We start from the raw sequence: 24,522 nt of genomic DNA on the forward strand, positions 1-24,522 counted from the left end.
TAAGTATAACATGATTGGATGGACAGATTCCATCTGCTGTGGTTATCTGTCCCCCAGTTCAACCTTGGAGTGAAAAATATCATGGTTAGAAAAGTTTAGGAAACATGAAGTCCTTTGCTTACATCATATTCTGCTCTCACTTGACCCCTTTAATGTATTTATTAATGTATTTATACACTAATGATTCACAGTTACTTCATTTGAGGTTTCTCAAATTTTTATATAAACACATATATATTACCTGTACTAGTGACTAAAATATTCAGAAATGAATCGTGAAGAGGTGTGGTTAGATTTTTCCCCTTTTTAAAAGAAAAATATCAGTGAAGTATGCACATTTTCAAATCAGCTCCTCATCTTCTTAACTCTCTACTAGTTTTCATCAGAAATAAATGACTCAGCGTCATGGGTCAACAAATATTTACTTATTATGTGCCAAGCACAGTGTGAAGTGCTGGAAATACAAATAGAAGCATAGTTCCTGCTTTCAAGGAGTTTATGTTCTAATGGATGAAGACAACATATATAAAGGAGCTGAAAAGAAGGGAGGAGGGAAATTTAAAGAAAGTTCTGTGGAGGCAAGTCAGCAGTGTACCCTGAACATCTTTGGCCCTGGCTTCTTCTTTAAATTAAAAATCTGAAAGGAGACAAGGTTTCAGGAGAAGTAAATAATTCCAATGTAAAGTAGTCCATACTGAAGTGAGTTTCCAGGCTGAGGAACATTCTATGGCATGGTAGAGAAAACCATATAGAGATAAATCAATTGGAGAAAAATCAGAGATCATCAAAACAGAAATTTAGATCTAAAGGAGATCATATTGTCCTACCCCCTCATTTTATAGATGAATGGAGTTTCACACAGAGAAAATGACCTGCCCCAAATCATCCAAGTAGCAGGTAGCTAAGCTCAGTTAAAATGTCTTTACAGCATCTTGCTTCATGTGGTATAAATTACCACCACCACCACTGAAAATTATCAATCAACATCTTTGTGTGTACCAAATTCTGATTAGGGCTTCTGCCATTATTCAGTCCTGTCTTCATCTCCAAGTCTATTGAGATCCATAAATTCTTTGACTATGGCCATCAACTTTCATTTACCTAATCCTTGCAAATTCTGCAATAAAATCAGAAATGCTTTGAAGTCAGATTCCTTATTTGCTTGTGCCAACACTAGTAAAGGTATTTCTGATCCTTAGAAAGTTTGCTATACGAGGTTAGGGGAAGTTACCACGGAATTTGTGAGAATTAGGCTTAAGACACAGGCAAGGTTCTTCCATTAACTAGTTATGTGGCCATTAACAAATTTTTCTACCACTAGAAAATTCAGTTACTTCATCTGTTCAATGAGAGGGTTATCTAAATGTCACAACTTTTTTTAAGTAAAGAGAGTCTGCAAACTAAGTTTGAGATCAAGCAACCTAGTAATGAATAAATAATAGTATATGAATAATAATAATAGAATGTGGATAATATTAGAATGGTAGAATAATAGAATGTTAAATAATTAGAATATTAAAATAACAGAATATGAATAATAATAATAGAAAATGAAGCAATAAAAACAGTTTTTTCAAGGACAGACAATGTGGTCATCTAAACAATTTATAAAAGAAGAATTGTAAACCATCAACAACTACCAGAAAAAGGTTTCAAATCACTAAGAACAATAGAAATGCAAATGCAGTGCAAAATAGGAGCTTTTACAAAGAACTTCTTACTTCAAGTGGTATAATCACAAATATACAAATATACTTCTCAAATATAAAGAAGGTATAATTTCCCTTTTCCCTCATACCTATCTCTGAGAAAGGAAAGAGGATTAAGTTGCCTGCTGTGATGCTAAATTCCCAAAGAACATAATCCCAGATCCAAATCCCAAACCCTCTTTGGTTGAATCCCAGGAATCCTGGCTTCTCAAGTATCCTAGTCCAGCTTGGATGGATGGCTTGCATCACTCTACTTACAATCCTGGCTCCAAGATTACCATGCCTTGACCTCTCAGTTCTATAGGGAACACCTTGGACACCTGAAACTGAGAAGGAAAAAAGCATAATACCATCAGACCCATTTCTCAGATTCAGAGTAAATAAGACCTAAAAAAGAGGAAGCAAGTTCTTCCCCTCTCTATAGTTTAGCACACGTTATCCATGCTGACCCACAAAGGATAGGAGTTCCCAAAATGAGTTAATGCCTCAGTATTACCAATTTTAAAGTCACAGATGACCAACTAAAAGAGTATATCCAAGAGGTTATATAGTAGAACAGCAAGCAACATGCTAGGAAAACTGAGCATACTCAAGCTATGCCTAGCCTGAATTACATAGGTAACCCTGAGGTTAGTATTGGCAAAGGTGATATCAAGATAATGTTAGAGAGCTTTAAGATATTGAAGAAAATTCTACATTAAAATAATGTTTGCAAAAACCATTTTTATTTAAATTCAAACACTGTCCTGCTTGGGAGAGAAATATTCTCTCTCAGAATCTGATGGAATCCCCTCATGTCCTTCAACGTGTTTCTAATTCAAGCTCATGAGAAGAAGGGAATAAGCATTTATATAATGCCTGTTATGAGTCATCCACTGTGCTAAGTAGCTTATTATAAATATTGAATTTGTCCTGGAAGGTAGGTCCTATTATTATCCCCAGTTTATAGTTGAGAAAATTGAGGCAATCAGAGGTTAAGTAACTTCCTCAGTTTCACATGGCCAGTTCATGTTCAAGACTGGATATGCACTTGAGTTTTCCTAATTCTGGGTACAGCTCTTTATATATTGCATCATCAGTTGCCAGTAAGATATTTTGATATAACATTTATAGAAACCTTAAATAGAAAAATTTCACAATAGAATATATCAAAGCTTAGAATTAGCATCTAACTTCATTTGATAAAATAATTGTCACAATCTCTTTGGAATAGATGTCCCCAGGAAATCATTCCTCTTTAAAAAAAAATCACCCAGTCACTTTTTGAACATTTACCTCCAGAACTCCCTTTAGTTGGACACAAATGTCTTGAAGAAAGCAAAGAAGCCTCTTCCATTTAATCAATATCCTAAACCCTTTAGAACAGAATTTCTTAAAATTTTTCCACTCGAAACTCCTTTTCACCCAAGAAATTTTTACATGACCCTGGGCATGTAGATATATAAAATAAATGTACAAATTAAATATTTACTGATAATAAATCATAAAGAAAGTTATTTTAAAACAATTTTTATATATAGAATTTTACCATTTATCAAAAACAAAAGCAAATTTTTATACTAATGAAGTGATGGGATTTTTTTATTTTACATAAAGAATTAAACCTTGGTGGAATATTGAATATCTTTTTACTGTTGCAAAGTTTTTCACAACCCCCACATTCAGTTATGTGACCTCATATAGGCCAGCAATCCACAGTTTAAAAACCTTTGCTTTAGGAGATGGCAGAGAAAGGATATTGTCCTTAGGCGGGTCATAATTATTCTATATCTTTAAATGAAAAGAGAAGGTATTTATACCTAAAAATATCTTAGATGTATGAAATAAAAGCTATTTCTCCTTATAAGTCTAGTTATCATTCAATCTATTTCTAAGGCTTATACTTTGTCCTTGACTTTCAACATACTTTCCTAAGAGAAAGAAACAAAAAAAGATTTTAATCAAGAGTACTATTTCCTGAGAAGTTTGATTAGTCACTGATAGTCTTCTTTGATGCAGTAAAGTCTTCAGGAAAGAAAGAAAAAAGGAAAAAAAAGAAAAGAGAGAGACAGAAAGAGAGAGAGAGAGGAAGAAAGAGAGAGAAAGGAAGAGGAAGAAAGAAAGAGAGAGGAAGGAAGGAAGGAGGGAGGAAGAGAGGGAGGAAGGGAAGGAAGAAGGAAGGAAGGAAGGAAGGAAGGAAGGAAGGAAGGAAGGAAGGAAGGGAGAGGGAAGGAAGAGGAGGAAGGAGGAAGGGAGGAAGGAAGAAGGAAGGAAGAAGGAAGGAAGGAAGGAAGGAAGGAAGGAAGGAAGGAAGGAAGGAAGGAAGGAAGGAAGAAGGAAGAAGGAAGGGAGAGAGGGAGGAAGGAAGGAAGAAGAAAGAAAGGAAGAAAGGAAGAAAGGAAGAAAGAAAGAAAGAAAGAAAGAAAGAAAGAAAGAAAGAAAGAAAGAAAGAAAGAAAGAAAGAAAGAAAGAAGTAAAGGAGGAAGGGAGGGAAGGAGGGAGAGAGAAAGTAAAGAAAAAAGGAAACATATAGTTATACAAAACTGAGCCAAGAAGCCAAAACTCTAGGGCAACCAACAAAAGAAGAAAAGGAAGGTAGAGCTGAGTTGTGAGAAAAAAGGTGATATGAAGGAAGATCATTAGTTCTATAGGTATCTCAAAGCAGAACTAGAATTAAGAGAAATCCAGAAAAAAAATTCTTTTCCTTTCTCCTCCCAAAACTAAGCTATCCTCAAACACTATAAGGTAATCATTGTTTTCTTATCCAAATGTTTCCAATAAACTAAAATTTACCTCAATCACAAAAAAGCCATCCATTAAATACAGATAGATAATAATTGAAATGTTAGAGAATCCAACATGTGCCTAAATGTTAGAAAGTTTCTAATTAGAGTCTTAGAGCAATTTTGATTGAAGGCTTTTTTCTTAAAAAATAAAAATCTGTTAAAGCTGAAGACAGGAATCAAATAGACCTACAGGACCATTACAACATTCTCTAGGCTTAAAATGAGTTAATTATTATTTTAAAAGTGTTATGCATTCATACCACTAGATAAAGTATCAGAAGATCTAAGGTAAGGTATAAAGCCAGTTAATGCTTGACAATTATCTTACATCTAGATGTGCCTCTATTGTAGAGCATCAGGAAGCTAGTTATATTCTCTCACAGCACCACCTAGTGCTTATACTCACCAACCTATTATCCACTCAACCTCACACTTCTACCTCTTAAAATACAATCATTCTCTCTGAGCACAGAATTAGGTCTGAGTGCCTAACCAGATGTAATTTCCCCCTCATCTCTGCTTCCCAGGATTCTACTCCCATATTCTATATGTACTTTTCATTTTTCTCTTTACCTCTCTTCTTCTCTTTCCCTCTCTCTCTCTCTTCACTTCCTCTTCTCCATTTTCCTCTTCCCCCTCTTCTTTCTTTCCCTCCTCCTCTGTCTCTTTACAATATAATACAGTAGAAAAAACACTAGATTTGAAATCAAAAGATATGTATTCAGGGGCTGCTAGGTGGTGCAGTGGATAGAGTACCAGCCCTGAAGGCAGGAGGACCTGAGTTCAAATCTGACCTCAGACACTTAATGCTTCCCAGTTGTGTGACCCTAGACAAGTCACTTAACCCCAATTGTCTCAGCAGAAAAAAAAAAAGATATAGATTCAAATCTTAGCTTCATCACTTGCTAGGTATGAAACTCTGGGAAAGTCACTTAACTTCTCTAACTTCTCTAAACTTCTCAGATTCCTTATCTATAAAATTAAGGGGTTAAATTAGATAACTTCTCATTTCTTTTCCAGTTCTTATTGAATGAATTTTCAATAATCTCTCCAACATCTGAACTGAATAAATAGCAACTAGTGTTTTCAATAGTAAATGTAGAAATTCAAAGATTTAAAAATCTCTATTTCCTGCATACATTTCTTTGCCTTTCCCTACCTCACTACCACCACCTTCAAGATGATTTATTTCACTCTATTAGACTACTGCTGCATATATGTTTAATAAATGTTTGTGGAATAAAACTGAATGAATAAATGATCACATAAAGTCATCTTCTTTCCTTCTCTTTCCACTATGACTACTATCATCCTCCTATATTTCTTCTCTTTCTGGATTTAAATAAATGATAAAGAGGGATAAGGAAACCTAGAACATAACAGACACAGTATGGGCATATTTAAAATGTACCAAAAATATACAAAGAACACTAGAAAACAAAGCAACAATTTTGTACAAGCTTAAATTAGTCACTCTTAATTTAATCCCTCTGTGCCTCAGCTTCCTCATTTCTAAAACGGATACAAAGTATACATAAGAAATGGTCTCTATCCTCCCAGAAATGTTCAATATTAATAGAACATACTTTATTACCAAGAGCAATATTGTGTATTAGTCCATTAAAAAATTACAAAATAGAGTGACATCATTCCCATGAGAATTACAGATTTTTGATATTAGGAAAGATGTTAGGGAGAAAATGGTCTGTGCAAAGTGCTAAACAAGGCACTGGGAAAAATAAATATTCAGTCCCTACCTGCAACCTCAGACTTTTTTTCTTTTTAATTACTTTTTAAAATTCAAAGTCTTTATTTTAAACCTTTCCTGAATCATGCTGGATTTGGTAATGGGGAAAATGTAAGCTACATTCTTGCCTTAGATAGATACTAGCCATGTAGACTTTGGTCTATCACAACTTTTCTCATCTATAAAGTAACAGCATTCATCTCACAAGATCATTGTAAGAATCAAATATAATAATAAATATAAAACATTGTGCAAACTTTCTAACACCATATAAATACTAGTTATAATTCTTATTACTTAATTGATTTCCCCTCTTGAAGCCTCTAATAAAATCCAGAGCCTTCATATGAGAAAAACAGTTGTACAAATACCCCAGGCACATTCAAATTTCTTGACCTTCCTCTTGCATGTTTCAAAAATGATCTCAAAAGAGCCAGCCTGCTTTCCCATCCACAGGGAAGCTGGTAACACAGTCCCTCCTGTTAAACAGGGGTTCCAATTAGTGCTAAATATTTTTTTTCATTCCTGTGTCCCATAATGCTTTTCTGTTTTAAGAAAATGTTAGAAAATCCTTTCCATAGTAATCACACTTGCTCCATTATAAATTCTCTAGGGTGGGTCATGCCTTTTCTGCCAGGCTGCTTCCTTTACCGACTGGGAAAGCAGAGCACATCATGCCTTTGTCTGGAGCTATGGAATGAATAGAACACAAGGAAGTATTTCCCAGAGGAAAACCTTTGAAAATCGTGACAAGATAACCTTTTTTCATACAAAAGGGTAAGGGGAAAGTGTCACACAAATCACAATGTCCTTTCTCAGATTTTCCTGCTGTTGGCTGTAGGTTTCAAATGAATTGTTTCTTCCCTGGCGTTACCTGATATCCTTCCTTCAAATCATTCAGTGACCTCTGTAGCCTCCACCCCTCTCCATTAAACATTTAGACAGGTCATGAATTTCCCTGTCTTGAGCACTACAAATATCCTATTCTACCTGCTTTTGCCCTCCTTGGCTTATCACACCAAAAAGTATTTAAATTTCATTTACATATTCTTTGGTATCTTTTTACCTTTAAATAAGGCACAGGACCATCTGCCCAATATCTTTTGTTCATTTATATATCACAGAGTCTTCTTTCCTTTACATAACCGGAATAATTTTTTTTCTCATTTCCTCCATGAAACTTTTCATTATTAGTTTCACCCAAATCTGGCTTTCCTTCTACTCACATACCTTTACTAATATAGTATAAAGTGACATATTTTGTTCATTCAAAAAATATAATCAAATACAAATGGTATGCTAAGTATTCTATTACATATAATAAAAATTTAGTCCTACTCTTCAAGGAATTCTCAATGAAATGGGTTGGAAGAAAAGAGGAACCCAGAAAACAGAAAAAATAAATAAATAAAAAGAAAAGAAAACCAGTTAAGTATCTAAAAGAAATTAAAATGATGTGAGAAATTGGTGAGAGGTGGGGAAGGAAAGCTCCTTCTGAAAAGAATACAAAAATCACTGAACCTAAAAGACAGAAACAACCACAGAAACTATCTGGTACTATGGGTCCTTAGTTAAGAATCCCAACATTTCCCCAATAAGTAGTTCAAAGATTTCCAGTGAAGGCTGCCTTCTAAGGTAGTCCATTCCTCTTTTGGGGAAATATGAAAAACTCTTTTTCCTTAAATCAAGCTTAAATTTGCCTCTTAATTACTTCCTTTTTTTCTTGTCCTAATTTCTTAGAATTAAATACAAATCTAATCCTCTTCCACATGTGAAAACATCTATTGAGTCCTAGTTATCTGTTCCTTCTTTCAATTTCCTTCGATCCATTCAACATATGACAAGAATTTAAGGTCCTTCACATTCCTGATTGCCTTTTCTATTATACTCTCCACATTAAAAACAATCAATCAATCAACAAGCAGTTGTTAAGGACCAATTTATTATATGCCAGGCACCTGGCCTATAATATAATATTGTATTTTATATATATATGTATAATATAATAATGATAATATAATATAATAAAATAATAATATAAAGTTGGCCTATTGCATTTGCTTACTGATTGGTCTGTTGGCCCTAATTTTCTCCCTACTCCTCTTCATTCTCTGCTCAACTGTCAAAATGATCACCCTTCCCTTTGAGAAGCTCATATTCAAATGGGGAAAACACATGCAAACAATAATGTCAGTAAGATCAATACAATACCTCTGTTCAGGTAACCCCAGAGGGATAGCACTGCACTGGTTGTGTAGGGGGACCTGAAGATGACAGGATTTAACCTGGATCGTGAAGAAAGCCAGGGAAGTTAGGAGGGAGAGATGGAAAGGGAGAGTATGCAGACATGGAAGACAGCCAATGAAAAGGCATGGAGCCAGAAGATAGACTCCTTCATAAAATGTAGTGCCCAGAAATGAATACAATTCTCCAGATGTGGTATGTCTAGGACAGAGCTGAGTGGAGCTATCACCTCCTTGGTCCTGGACACTCTGCCCCTCTTAGTCCTCGGCCAGTCTTCACTCTCTTGGCTATAGTAGCCTATGATTGATTCATATTGAGCTGGCCATCTAGGAAGATCATGCTTGGATAAACTATAGTCTGCCCATGCCTCCCCCACTCTCGAATGTAAAACTGTAAACTTGTTTCTGTAAAATTTCATTGTGTTAGATTTGGACAATGTTCTAGATGATCTAGAGATATTTTTAAATATATTAGCAAGATATAGAGAGATGGGAAGGTTTTCAGCAAAGATTTGAGGGTGGGGTAAAAGGAAAGAGAGACAAATCTTGGTAGGTGCAGGTGTATGTGCTTATGACTATGTTTAGAGGAGGTGTTGGTGTGACTAAGCAGATATGAGGTCATGATGAGGAGGAATAAATATGAGGAGGGTATAGAAGTGTGTATTGTGAGTGTGGAGGGCAACTTGATACAGGTAATAGGACTCTTTCATTCTATTTGTCCCATTTTCCCGTCTAGATTGTAAGCTCTTTGAAGACAAGGTTTACTTCTATTATTTTGGGACTTTTAACTCATTCTCAATATCTTACACAATAATCTCCATCAAACAACAACAGAACTTAATCAGCAAATATTCATGGAGTAATAACTACCATTTGGCACTGTTATTCAGCAACATCATCATGCCTGGGATCCCTTCAAAAGAGACAGCAGTTGGTGTCACTAGGGACAGAGCTCTGGATCTGGAGTCACAAAGTCCTAAGTTCAAATTTGACTTCAGAAGACAGTTGTAAGTATCAAATAAGATAATTTTTGTTAAAAGTCTTTAGCAGAGTGCCTGGACCATGGTAGATACTGCATAAATTTTAATTCCCTTTCTCTTCCCTCTCTTACATATAAAACTGTATGCATCTATGACATGTATATTTATGCTTGTATGCATTCATATAGGCACATTAAATTTGGTTTATGATTATTGCAATATAATAATAGCCCTAGAGTCAGTCAATAAATTGATAAGCACTTATTAAGCACTTACTACTTGCCAAACACTATACTAAGAACTGGGTATAGAAAGAAAGGCAAAAAAATAGTCCTTATTCTCAAGTATATCACAATCTAATGTGGGTAGGGTGGAAAGAGACATGCAAACAACTATGGTGTTGTTGTTCAGTTCTATTCAACTTTGTGAGCCCATTTGGTATTTTTTTGACAAAGATACTAGAATGCTGTGCAATCTCCTCTACCAGCTCATTTTACAGATGAAGAAACTAAGGCAAAAAAGATTAAGTGACTTGCCCAGGATCACACAACTAGTGAATATCTAAGGCCAGATATGTACTTTGATCTTCCTGATGCCAGGCTGAACATTCTATCTAATATAGCACCTAACTTCCCAAACAACTATGAACAAATTATTTATATATATATATATATATATATATATATATTAAATTAAAAAATAATTAGCAGAGAGAAGATGCTAAAATTAGAGAGAATCAAAAAGACTTTCTGGAGAAGATAGAATATGAGCTGGGACTTAAAGAAATCCAAGAAAGTCAGGAGGTGGAGACAAGAAGAAATATCATTCCAGGCATGGGGAGCAGCCAATGAAAATGTCTAGCACCAAGAATGGAGTGTCATTTGAAAACTAGCAGGGAGGTCGGTGTCACTGTATCACAGTGTATGTTGAAGGGTGAGAAGTTAGGTATAAGATTATTGGAAAGATTGGGGGAGTCAAGATATAAAGGGCTTGAAAGACAAAATTTTATATGTGATCTTGGAAGGGCTGAACTTTATTGAGTAAGGGGGAAGTGACATGATCAAACTTGTGTTTTAGGAAGATCATTTTGACAGCTAAGTGGAAGATGTCTAGAATAAGGAAAGACTTGTAGCTGACAGATCAACCAGAAGTTTATTGTAATAGTCCACATATGAGGAGATAAGGGCCACCATAGTGGTGGTATCAAAGCAGGGAAGGGGAAATGGGGAAATGTTACCAAGGTAAAATCAACATGTCTTGGTAGTAGAGTGGATATGAATTGAGAGAAGATGAGGAGTCAAAAATGACACTTAAATTGCCAACCTGGGAGATAGGATGATGTGACCTTCAATAATAGGGAAGTTAAGAAGAGGAAAGAGTTTGGGAAGAAAGATAAAAGGACAGCTTAAAGTTGAGTTTAAGATTTCCATGGAGCACCTAGTTTAATTGGCATCCAATTAGCAGTTAGAGAGTGGAGATAGGAGGTCACAAAGAAGTTAGGGTGAAATAAGTAAAAGATCTTAATTCAAAATACCTCTTTCTATCTCTGTAATCGTAGACAAATCAAAACTTCCCTGTGTTTTAACGTGCTCATTTATAAAACAAAACAAAAACATGGCAGCAATGGTTCTTTTTAATTTTTTTAATCAATAAAACTCTTATTCCCCACATGGCATATGTCCATAATTATCCAAGAACACAAAAGACATTTTGTTATAGACATGAATCCAATGAATGCTCCATTATTTTCATTTGTTCAGTATAGAATAGAATACCAGTGAATTAAGGGGTCATGTCATCTGCTACACACTGAGAAACAATTTACCTTTCTCATCCTTAAAGCATCTGAAGATAGAACTTAAATCACATACTGAGCCAAATGCAAGAGTAGGAAGTCACAACACAGACCAGCTCGTCCCACAACTGTTTAAATAACCATTTAAAAAGAAAACGAAAACACTTGGTGATTAGGATATTGAAAAAGAAATTATTATGGATCATCTTTCTAGCTTTATATCATAAATTCAACCTATAAGCAAGAGTTAGGAATGATATGACTCAGAGAGGAAAAGATCACAAACTCAGTGTTGAGAACTCAAAGATAAGCCAGTATTGCAGGCATTCCCAGGAATGATCCTCTACTCAGGAAATAAACCAGCTGAGAAAAGTTTGCAATCAGGTAAATTGTGCACAATCCAGTTAAAGGCAAAAACTGATGAGAAGAAGAGAGACTCTGCCAAGCAACTGGTAAACCATCTGGGTAACTGGGATTAGGATTGGGAGAATTTAGGCAGAGTCTGTAAAAGACTCCTATTTTCCTTTGAATGGCAAGAACTGGGAGGGTTTGGGGGGGGGGAAGGGGGAAGGGAAAGATTCTAATTTTCCTCTGCCAAGCAACTGGTGAATCATCTGAATACTGGGAAAATCCTAGGCAGTTCAAGTTCGTAAAAATTCTCCTATTTTCCTTTGGTGAGATCAGGCGAGTCCTCCATTAAAAGAAGATGAGATACTGTGAATCTTAAGAAAAGAAAGTAACTGGTTCTAAATCCAAGAATTAGGATGAAGTACTAAAATGTATAGAGATTAAATACTGTTGTTTTGTTTGGGCAGGTGCCCTGCTCACTCAAAGAAGTCCATCCCTTGAGGATTGGGTACAAATTCAAAGGAACCTTCAATACCAGCTGGATAGTTCCCCTTCAGCCTGAAGGCTTCCCCTCCAGAACCTCCCTCCTCATTTCCAAAACAAGGTGGATCCCAAGAATGGGAGCTTGATTGATTTAGAAAAACAGCTTGTGTGAGTGTGTGTGTGTTTGTGTCAGACAGACAGAGACAGAGAGACAGAGAGAAAAATAGAGAGACAGAGAGAGAGATAAATAGAGAGACAGAAAGAGAGAGAGAGATACACACAGAGAAAGAGAGAGACAAACAGACAAGGAACCTGTGTTTTGTCTTCTGTGTTTCAGTCAGCCGAATTATAAAGGAAAAAAAAAAATCTGGCTATTTGGGATTTTTAAAGTGCTTGTTTTGTACATAATTGAACCTATGCAAATGATGCTGTTTGAGTGGTCTAGATTCATGGCTATAAGAGAGTTGTTAAGAATCCCCTTTAAATCAGCTGCAGGTTTTAGGATTGAAAGAATTCACTCGTTCCCAAATTATTAGTAGCAAAATGAAAGTTTATTGTTGGATAGAAATCAGTTTACCAAGAGACTGACTTCTATAATGGCAGGAGTTTTGCACTGAGAATGCAATTCTCAGTGGACAGAAGATCCTGGCAGCAAGGGGAGCTACGAAGATCCATCTGCAAAAAAATTTCAGTAAAGGAAGCCATTATATTGGGTGTCTTGGTAGGGGCTGGGACAGCCCGAGCAGGTGAGACCCAGTGGGGGCTAATGGGTGGAGTCCCAGGTTGGCTCATCTACAAGCTGGATTTCAGCTTGAGATGGAATTTGAATAGAAGAGAAGAGCTTTAATTGAATAAGGTTAGAATTCTTTTGCTAAGGACTAGAACCAACCCCACCTAAATAACAGAATGAAATTATCTTATTTCCATCTGGCAGGCAGGGTGCCTCAATGAGGCAGAATTGAAGGAGATTTTCTCCTTCAATGGTTTTTAGAGTTTCCGGCTAGGTCCCTTCTTCACAAGTAGCTTTTAGCTAGAGAGAGGAAGGATTAGCTCTGAGATGTAGGAAAAAAAAGGTATTTCTGTGGACCCCAAACTGACAAATTTGGGTCTGCAGAAATAATTAAAGTTAGAGAACTGTTAAAAAAACATTTTGGCAGATTTTTGGGTTTTCGAGACTAATTTTTAAGTTGCTTGGCACTGTCTATCAGCTGAGTTGGTCTGCTGTATTTCTAAGCAGGCCTAATTTACATGGATAAAAGCCTTCTGAGGGTCAGAACTTGAGGCTTATAGAAAAAAAAAAAACTGCAGAAAGAAAAAAACTGCCCTCTTTGAAATTTTCCAAGCTTCTCAGGTTTATGGAATCTATCTTGACTAGGGAGGTGTTCCTGCCTGGCCTGAATTCTTCTGGGGTTTGTGCTGGTGCCCCAAAATCTTTGACATGGGCTCCTATTTCACCCCAGAATTTCTAGCATGGAGGGTGGGCTAATCACTGGGCCTGAGACCTGCAGTGGGACACATGGGTCCAAATTTCTCTGAGCATCTTTCCCCAGGGTCCAAAAGCCCATTAATTTTTTAAAGCTCTATGGAGAAATTTGAAAGGCAGTTTTCTGCCATCTTAAATTTTGGGGCTGTGTGTGTTTAAATTAGAATTCTGATTTTGAAATTGTATGAGATAATTACTGTTAACTAGTGCATGATAAGATTGTGAACTTGTTTATTCCAGTGTAAGATTTTAGAAATATGTGTGCATTGATATTGAAGTATTGTTACTAGAAATTTAAATCTGTATTTGATTTGATTTTCAATTAAAAATTTTGGGTCTCTGGTAACTAACTAAAGAGGCCACATATTTGTATCTCCTAATTAGATGAAATATATGTAAGCTACTATGTTGTTTGCTAAATTGTATATTGAATAATTTGTAAAAATTGTATGAGCTGTACTTTAACATTTTGTCAGCCCAGCTGGACATGTGGTATAAATTTTATGAAATTTAGTCTAAAGCTACTTAGAATATCAATTTTAAGGTTTGTCTTGTTTTCTTCCTTTAACAAAGAAGAAAAAACAAGAAAATTTGGCATATGGGGATGTGTGTAATTACACAGCAAATTGTGTCTGAAGAGTGTGTAATATGTTCAGAGACAGAGAGGAAAATACTGAGAAGGTGTCCCTCCAGAGGGAGAGAGCTTGGTTCCAGAAAATGTTGTATGGAATGACTTATCCAAGGAGGGAAGAAGAGGTCCCATCCTTTCAGATAAAGGATAAGTTTTTAAGGAATTATATACTGGCAAATGTCCTCATCCCTTTCAGCCCTTAGCCAAAAAGGATTGCTGGCTCAGACAATACCTTCCCATCCAGAGTGGGAATACCTTACCAGATGTTACAGATGAATGAGACTGCAGTCTAGTGGCTAAGAAGACCAGGCTTAAAGGGCCTGTGGAGGAACCTCAAGAATGGATTAAGAACAATTTAGAACTTTTAAATTTGACTTTGCAATTAGGAATGTTTTGGTGGGAGGTGAGAATGTTTGTGCTTAGAGGAATTTTAACAATATCATTGTTGTACCTGTTATTTATATTTTATAGGGACTCCTTGATTGGAGGAAGTTGAATTAACATTATTTTGGATGAATAAATTATTAATGTTAATTCAGATAGGGTTCTTTAATGTGAAATTAGGACAGTATATTCTATATTCTCTGTGAGTTTTAATTGGTTGTATTGAGTCATTTTAAAACTGTTTAGGGAGATTCTGAGAACAGTGGTCTATGTCTTTGTTCTTTTGAACATGGTTAATAACATGTTTAGATAAAGATTGGCTATTGAGCATCTTTAAGTAAAATGATGTATATAATGTTGAATTTAAAATTTATCTACTTAGATATGAAGATAAACTATGAGCTTTGTAGGATGAATCTCTTAGTGTTATCAATGTAAGTAGATATATTCAATGCTTATTTAGAATATGTGATCCTTGAGAGCTAATTTCACCTGAAGCTTTGATTGATGAAACTTGCTATTTCAGATAAAATCTCTTGGGACTGTAACTAATATTTTTTGGAGTTTTGAATTCAGATATGATTATCTGATGGATCATCAAGCCAGTAATCCATCATCTGAAAGGAATATGACATAAGCTATTCAAAGAAATGTGATCCTGAATTGTTACAGGTGGAGGTTAGTATCTAGGCAAGAGTTGGGAGGAACAACTTTGGTCTCTTCTTAAGGTGGGTTCCCTTAAGACTCAGTTCCCTGGTGGTATAACAACCCACCTGATTATTCCTGAGTCTGGCTATAAGATGGAATTGTTAAACTGAGCTAAGGATGTTTTATCCTGTCATGTATGTGCTCTCAGATTGAGGCCTGAAGGACCAGTTTTTGATTAAAATCATGTCCCTGCTTTTTCTCTTATAGCAAATTTTTATAATTAGAGCAAATGTTCAGTAAATGTAAGATCTTACACTTTCCTATCTGAAAATATGTGGTCAGTAAATAAGTATTTGGTCTAGTCATCTATTTGTTGCTAGATGCAATATTTCTGTCTATTTTTTAGTATTTTGTTGTTGCTGATAGGCATTTTTATTTGTGAAAGGTTATCTACTCTAATTACTGAAGACACAAATGGTGGGGTTGAAGGGAGAATCCTGAAACTGTCTCTCTCTGACTTTGGGGGAAACCCTTGAGAAACTCCTTGAGGAAGAAAGATTCTCCTTGAACCCTTAGAGAAGCTCTACCTTGAGAAAGACCCACCCTAAGGTATCAAGATAAGTAGTTTCATTCTGTTATCCTGGAGGAGACCAGCACAGCCCCCACTGATAACACTCACTATTGATTACACACTTTACTGAGTTGAAGATTAGTCCAGGGACACTTATTCAACTGAAAATCTTCTGTTCAATTGGAAGACTTCCATCTGATTTCAGCTCAAACTGCCCCCAGCTCCCAGTCAAGATAAAATAAGCTTTTGCTAGCTCAATTCTTCCCAAAGGGACAAAATAGGACAATGTCTTGTCAAGGAACCCTTCTCTCTCCTTGGCATAGCTGCCTATGAGGACCCCCTGCCTGCTGAGAAGACACCCTTTTCTCAGCATTAACCTCTCTTTATCTTTCTGCCAGGATTTTTCTATACCCTTTGTTTATCTTTCTGCCAGGACTCCTCTGCTAGACCTTTACTTTTCTGTCGGACCTTACCACTGAAGAAATCAGCCTCCTAGCAAAGGCTGATTTCTCGGTGCCAATAAACTTCTTTTTGCCAAGTCTAACTTTTCAGGCTCATAATTTTTTTTTCGAAGGACCTGGCCAACCAGAAGGGGTTCCCACAACTCTCTGCCCTGCACTGAACCTCATCATTTGGTTCCCTGCCTGGGAACTGAGGAGATCCAAATCTCGTCAGGGTGATAGCCCCAAATGGGTATTGAGGGTACAGAATCCTAATTTATATGGTGAATAGGCTCATTAGACCCCAGGCCATAATAAAAATAATTACTAATCAGATGACAAGGGCATGGATTTGTTATAGAATTGAGAGAGTATATACCAGGGGTCCTCAAACTACAGCCCACAGGCCAGATGCAGCAGCTGAGGACATTTATCCCCCTCACCCAGGGCTATGAAGTTTCTTTATTTAAAGGCCCACAAAACAAAGTTTTTGTTTTTACTATAGTTCGGACTTCCAACAGTCTGAGGGACAGTGAACTGACCCCTTATTTAAAAAGTTTGAGGACCCCGGTATATACTTAGCAAAGAAAGGGCTTTTATATGTTCCCTGGTAGAACTAACAATTTCCCAGTAGAAAGAGAGTACCCCATGAGGTTGGGGCATGCCCTTAGTTGGCAAGCTAAATCTTGAAAGGGACTTGGCACTCTAAAAAAGTTAGTTAGCTATAGGGAGGAGAAGTTGGGTCACAAAGCATAGTGCAGTTAGGAGAAATACCATGTGGTATGGGGGAAGGGAAAGGACACTACAGGAAGGAATATGATAGGGGGCTGACCCAGAGGAGAGTAGTGTCTATGGGATGGCCCACAAGTGTATTTTATAGGGAAGGTTTGGCCTTGGAGACATGACCAGGATTTCTACAGAAGAAACATTGAGCAACCTGGAGAAGGAAGTCTAGTTAGACATGGATGGATCCCAGTAGAGAAAAAGGACAAGCCAGGTCCACAGGGATTGGATACTGAGAGCAAGATGGTTGAGGAAATGTATCAAGAATGGTGTGAGAGGTTTTCAAAGGATTAAATAAAAGAAGAGAGATTGTATGGAATTGGCTTAAACTATACCTTAGTTGTGATTTGGGATTTTATGGTGATGAATATCACCATATGATTGTGATATGGGATTTTATGGCTAAAAAAAGCTGTAGGTCTTTGTCCCCTCCTGTTTCCTACCACCTCTTGGTTGGCATTTAAGTACCTCTTTTTTATTTTCTTGTTTCTAGAATGTGGGCCCAGGCTCCCCCAGGCAATGGGGGAGGGGGCCAGGCTGGGAGGGGAATGGTGCAGGCTTCTGCATTCAGGTTATTTGGTCTTGTGTTTTGCAGTTTTTGCTTTGTACTCCTTTTACTGACAAATACCTTGTCAGATGGGAGATGCCCTTTCTCATGAGATCATAATAAACATCTTTTTGCTTTTCTTACTCTGAGAATCTCTGATTGTTTTTACAGTTGAAACTGTCCCATACACCTATAAACAAAATCTCCCCTTCAAAAAATACACACACACACACACACACACATATTGTTTGCTGGCAGAATCAATTAGAATTTCTGGAAGAACTGAGTCAAAGGATCATAAAATAAATTAAATGATATAAATGAGACGAGAGTAATATACAAAAGTATTGGGGGTATAGGAAAGGAAAGCTATGGAGAAGATTATTGGAAGGATAATCAATAGCTCAGTCCAAGAGATATGAAACCTTACTCAAATAACAGACCGTGAAAATTAAAATTGATCAAGTAGAAGCTGACTCCATGAGTCAACCAAACAATATTAAAATAAGCTCAAAAGACTACGCAATGGAAGAAAATGTAAAGTATGTCATATCAAAAACAGAGCAAGGAAGATCATAATCCCCCTTTTCCTCCCTCTTCCCTCCTCCCCAAAAGACTAGATATCATATTTCAAAAAATCATGAAAGAAATATGCCAAAAATCACTTGGAACTGGAAGGCAAAGTAAAAATAGAAAGATTCCATTAACCAGTTCTTGAGAGAAACCTTAAGATGAAAACTCCCAGGAATATCATACCAAAACCTAAAGCTTCCAGTTCAAAGAAAAGTACTATAAACATCCAAAAAGAAAGAATTCAAAGGAGTCACAGTCAGAATCACAGAAGATTTAATCATTTCAATGATAATTTCTATTCAATAAAGATTTATTAAGTACCTACTATGTGTTGGACAGTGTGTTAAACACTGGGAATAGATAACAAAAAGACCTTGCCTTCTACGTATTTATAATCTAATGTGGGTGTAGACAACTTGCAAACAAACATACACAAAACAAACTGAATGCAAAGGGGAAAAATAGGAAATAATTAAAAGAGAAAAGGCACTAGAATTAAGAGAGGTTAGGAAAGATTTCCTATAGAATATGGACTAATAGAATGAGAACCTAGAATATGATATTTGAAGAAAAGATATAGCTTAGAATCCAGAACACCATATCAATCAAAACTGAGTAAAATCCTACAAAGGGGGACAAAGAAGGATCTTTAATGAAATAGAAAACTTCTGAGCATTCTTAATGAAAAGAATGGAAATGAAGAGAAACTTTGAAATATAAACACAAATGTAAAAAGAAATATTGTAAAAGGCAAAAAAAAAAAAAAAAGGTAAACATCAGTAGGCAAAAAAGACTTTATAAGGATGGAAGGTGATACAAGCAAACTTTAGAAATGTGATGACATGTACAAACAAAACTAATGCAGACAAGATTAGAAGGGAAGCAATAAACTGGGAAAACATTTTTACATTCAAAGGTTCTGATAAAGGCCTCATTTCCAAAATATATAGATAGCGAACTGACTCAAATTTATAAGAAATCAAGCCATTCTCCAGTTGATAAATGATCAAAGATTATGAGCAGACAATTTTCAGATGAAGAAATTGAAACTATTTGTAGTTATATTGATGAGGTAATCTAGTTTTCAGGCTTCCCTTTTAGGGAACCAAAAATATGATGAGGTTTAGGTTTTGGGGTTCCCTTTTGTAGGGAACCAAATGATAAGGTCTAGATTTAGGGAACCAAAATGAGATTAGGGTTTCTGGTGGTCAGGGAGTTAAATAATAAGGTCTAGTGGCAGGTTCAAGGTTCAGGGAACCAAATGGAGAGGTTTGGCTCCCCTGTATCCCCTTGGGATTAGGTACAAAGGTAGGAAGTTTTGGGAAACCCTCTTCTGGCAGCACAAGGATTCTCTGTAAAGGAATTTACAAACCCAAAAACCTAGATTGATAAAAGGTTTATTACAGGAATTGGGAAGTAAGGTTAGAAATCCTGACAGAGAGGCAAAAAGTTTCATTGGGAAAATAGGTGAGGATAAAGAGAGGATAACACTGGAAAAGAATACAGTGGGCAGAGGCTTCCTTGGCATAACATGCCATAGCATGACATGTTTAGAACCTCTGCAAAGAGAGGATTTTAAATTGGCTCCTTTATAATAGGAGCTTTGGCTATAAGCTGAAGGAGGCTAGTGGGTGGAGTCCCAAGTGGGCTCATCTACTAGCTGGGTTTCATCTTGACCTGGAATTTGAATAGAATTGAATGAGTTTCTTTAATTCAATAGGATTGGAATTCTTCTGCTCAGGACTGAAACAACCCCACCTAGATAACAGAATGAAACTGTTTGTCTTGTTTCCCTCCAGCAGAGTCCCTCACTGAGACAGAGTTGAAGGAGATTTTCTCCTTCAAGGAGTTTTAGAATTTTAGGATCCCTTCTTCATTATGAAAAGGTGCTCCAGATCACTACTGATCAGAGAAATACAAATTAACACAACTCTGAGATACCACTACATACCTTCCAGATTGTCTAAAATGACAGGAAAAGATAATGATGAATGTTGGAGGGAATGGGGGAAAACTGGAATACTGATACATTGTTAGTGGAACTGTGAACGAATCCAGCCATTCTGGAGAGCAATTTGGAACTATGCTCAAAAAGTTATCAAACTGTGTTTACCCTTTGACCCAGCAATGTTACTACTGGGCTTATATCCCAAAAAGATATTAAAGGAGGGAAAGGGACCCACATGTGCAAAAATGTTTGTGGTAGCCCTTTTTGTAGGAATCTGGAAACTGAATGGATGCCCATCAATTAGAGAACAAATGAATAAATTATGGTATATGAATGTTATGGAATATTATTTTTCTATAAGAAACGACCAGCAGGATGATTTCAGAGAGACCTGGAGAGACTTACATGAACTGATGCTGAGTGAAATGAGCAGGACCAGAAGATTATTATATACTTCAACAACAATACTATATGATGATCAATTCTGATGGACATGGCCCTCTTCAACAGTGAGATAAACCAAATCAGTTTCAATTGTCCAATAATGAAGAGAGCCATCTTCACCCAGAGAGAAGACTATGGGGACCGAGTATGGACTACATCATAGCATTTTCACTTTTTCTGTTATTGTTTGCTTGCATTTTTGTTTTCCTTCTCGGGTCTTTTTTTTCTTTCTAGATTCGATTTTTCTTGTGTAGCAAGATAATTGTATAAATATGTAAACATATATTGGATTTAACATATAATTTAACATATTTAACATGTATTGGACTACCTGCCATCTAGGAGAGGGGGGAGGGGAAAGAGGGAAAAATTTGGAATAGAAGGTTTTTCAAGAGTCAATGTTGAAAAAATTACCTATGCATATGTTTTGCAAATAAAAGGATATAATAATAAAAAAAGAAAGAAATGTGATGATATCAAAAGTTCATAGATAGAATCAAATAAGAAGGAGGAATTTGAGTATTTTTTGTTGTCTTGTTCTTAAAAACAGAAAGGGGAAAGGATACAGTAGGGAAGAAAAAGAAAAGAATGGGAGAAGGAATCTTACTGTTTAATATATACATAATATAATAATAAAATACAAGTAGAAATCTATATATAAAGGGGAATTTTTTACCTTTATTTTGCAGAAAAGGGTACTAAGGTCAACATAGGTTAAACTATTTGCTCCAAGACCCATAACTAACACCTCAGTGGTTGAGTGGATAAAGCATTAACCCTAGACTCAAGACAACATGAATCCAAATCTGGGCACGTGACTTACTCCTGTTTGCCTCAGTTTTCTCATCTGTAAAATGAACTGGAGAAGAAAATAGCAAAACACTTCAGTATCTTTGCCAAGAAAACCCAAAGTGAATCATAAGTAATAACAAATGACTGGAATAGCTCAACAAAAACAAGCTATATTGTATGAAAATAAGAACAATAGAAAATTCATTTCAAACCAAATTTTAAAATTCATGGAAATCAGAACTTGATACATTTACCTATTAAATAATTATTGTTATTGTTGATGTTGTTAATATAAGGCCTACACTGGGAGCTAGAAGAAAGTAATATTAGTTCTGGCTCTAACCTTGTGTGACTTTAAGCTAATCATTTCATCCCCTGGGGCCTCAAGACCTTCATTTGTAAAAAAAAATAAAATAAAATAAAAGGTTGAACCAAGTTCCTTCAAGCCCTAAAATGTTATAATCTTTAAAGTCCACAAGTTGGGTGTCAACAGCTGCCCTTCCATCACATTAGTTCTCATTTATGAAATGCAGTTTTAGGCCCCAAAGAGACCTCAGATTCCCCTCAGTGGAATGGAAAAATTGGGCCTAGGATGGTTAGGGAGGGGTAAAAAACCAAAAAGTCTCGCAATAGCCTCAGAATTAATGGCTTTGTCTATATTCTTATGCCAACAGGACCACATTAGAGGGTGTTTTTTTTCCAACTGTAGACTTCTTAAGGGAAAAGGTTCACATATTTTCCAGAAAACTCTGACTTTACTCAACAATGTGCTTTAAAAAAAATTATTATTCTCATCTGCAGACACTTCCTGTTGGAGGCTAGAAGCCATCCAAAAAAATTTAAAAGGAAAAAAAATGGAGGAAACTACATTTGTAATAAAAAGAAAATAAGGAGCTGCACCTAACCCAATGTTATCCAAGGTACTCTACACAAAGCTGGAATTTCAAGGAATAGACATAACATTGTACTTCAGATTACCTACCTACAGGATTTATTAGTACATAGAAACCACTGGGGAATACTTAATCATTTGAGAAGAATATAAGAATATACCTACATTCTCCTTCATGGACATCCCAGTATTACATCTTGGCATGATTCATGGAAATTGGTCTGAACACTTCAATGATCCCAGGAAGTCAGTTCTTTGTAATCATAACCCCAGTTCCAAAGATTGCCACCCCCACCCATTATTTGTATCATTTTTTACAAAGGCAAACATAGAAAACTGGAACTCTACAAATACACCAAACCAAGATAAGCAAACATAAAGTAATTTGAAATATATTAATTGTAAGTAAAGGAGTTTGCTAGGTGATGGTGGTGGATAGAACACTGGGCCTGGAGTCAAGAAGACATCTCCTTGAGTTCAAATCTGGCTTCAGACACTTATTAGCTGTGTGATCCTGAGCAAGTCACTTAACCCTATTTGCTTCAGTTTCTTACCTGTAAAATGAGTTGGAGAAGGAAATGGCAAAACTTTCCAGTATCTTTACCAAGAAAAGCCCAAATACAGTCACAAAGAATTGGACACGACTAAAATGACTGAATTTTTAAAATAGGTAAACATTATACAAAACTAAGTATAAGACTTGGGAGAATTTCTTCAAATTCAGGGGCTGAAGTCATGGGTATTCATGATAATTGTTTCCATCTACATAGCCTTCTTTCTCATTTTGTAATAAAGGACCCAATATATATCACACAATGAACAGGTATCAAAACAAAGAGGCATTTCTCCTGTGGAAAAAAATCAACATCTCATGCATCCACTGCCTTTGTTGCCTTTCATGAGTTGAGATTTTGAAAGCACTGAGCAAAAATTTGGATAACTCAGAATTAATCTTATCAATATTGTGAGCAGTATAAGGGCAAATCTTGCTGATGGTAGAATATCTGGAAAAAATGACTCGGTACCAAGTGCCTTCTTCAAAAAACAAGCTCACCTGAAAAAAGAAATAGATTCAAAGAATGATTGGGAATTTGTTACCAGTAGAACAAGTATTATAAAGAGCACAAGACAGAAGTAAAGGAACTGAGAATAAGAATATAGAGAAAAGTGGCAAAGGAAAAGGATTTTCATCTAAACAGAATTTAAGGGAACAGGAATTATGGATTTTCTGTCTCTAAAGTAAGACATCTCTCCTAAACTTCTCCTTAACTCCACTTCTCCTACTTTACAGCTAACTAACTCTTTTAGGGTACTAAGTCCCTTTCAAGATTTAGCCTCTCAGCTAAGAACATGCCCCAACCTCATGGGATGCTCCCTTTATATTGGGTCATTTTAAGTTCCATTGATGAACTTGTCTTTCTATGCTCTCCCACTCTATTTCATATTTACCATTCCTGGTGTCTATTGTATCCCTTCGTTTTATCTGTAACATATTAAATAAATCCTTTTGACAAAAAGAACAGATATTGTGAATTCTTCATGTGTGGAACAATATTAAAAAAAAAAACAATCAGAAACTCTCAGAGTAAGAAAAAGCAAAAAGATGTTTAAGAGGTTTATTACAATCTTGTGAGAAAGGACATCTCCCATATGACAAGGTGTTTGTCAGTAAAAGGAGTGCACAGCAAAAACTTCGAAACACAAAACTAAATAGCCTGAATGCAGAAGGCCCAAATATCCATCACCACCTTTTCTCCCATCGTTTGGGAGAGTCCAAGCTTACATTCTAATCACAGAAATCTAACCCAAAAACAAAAGAATAAATTGCCTTTAAAAGAAGAAAGCAATACATAAATACTAATTAAGAGGTGGTGGGAAACAGGAGGGGACAAATACCTGCAACTTCTTAGCTATAGATCTACTTGTTATTATAAAGTCCAAAGTCACAATTAAGGTAGAGTTTAAGGCTATATTCCATGAGAGTGTCTTTACTCAGTTAATTCCACACATTCATATGAATGAACCCCAATTTTAAGTGCCTACCATCATCTGATATCTACCTTGGTCACATTATATCCATTGGCTATCAAGCCTAGTGACTTCAAAATTCATGTTGATACTACAAATACCCCAACCTCTGAGTTCATCAACTTTCTCAACCCCCAGAACCCCCATCTCCACTGTTCCTCAACTATCTATAGAAGTAGTCATATCTTAGAAAACAGCTCCCACTTCAAGAACCAAAATTCAGAAATTCCTCCTTTCTAATCATAATCTCACATCCTTCCACTTCATTACCTCACTACTCTTGTTCCT

The sequence above is a fragment of the Sarcophilus harrisii genome, chromosome 1, assembly GCF_902635505.1.
Source record: "Sarcophilus harrisii chromosome 1, mSarHar1.11, whole genome shotgun sequence".
Taxonomy (NCBI): Eukaryota; Metazoa; Chordata; class Mammalia; order Dasyuromorphia; family Dasyuridae; genus Sarcophilus; species Sarcophilus harrisii.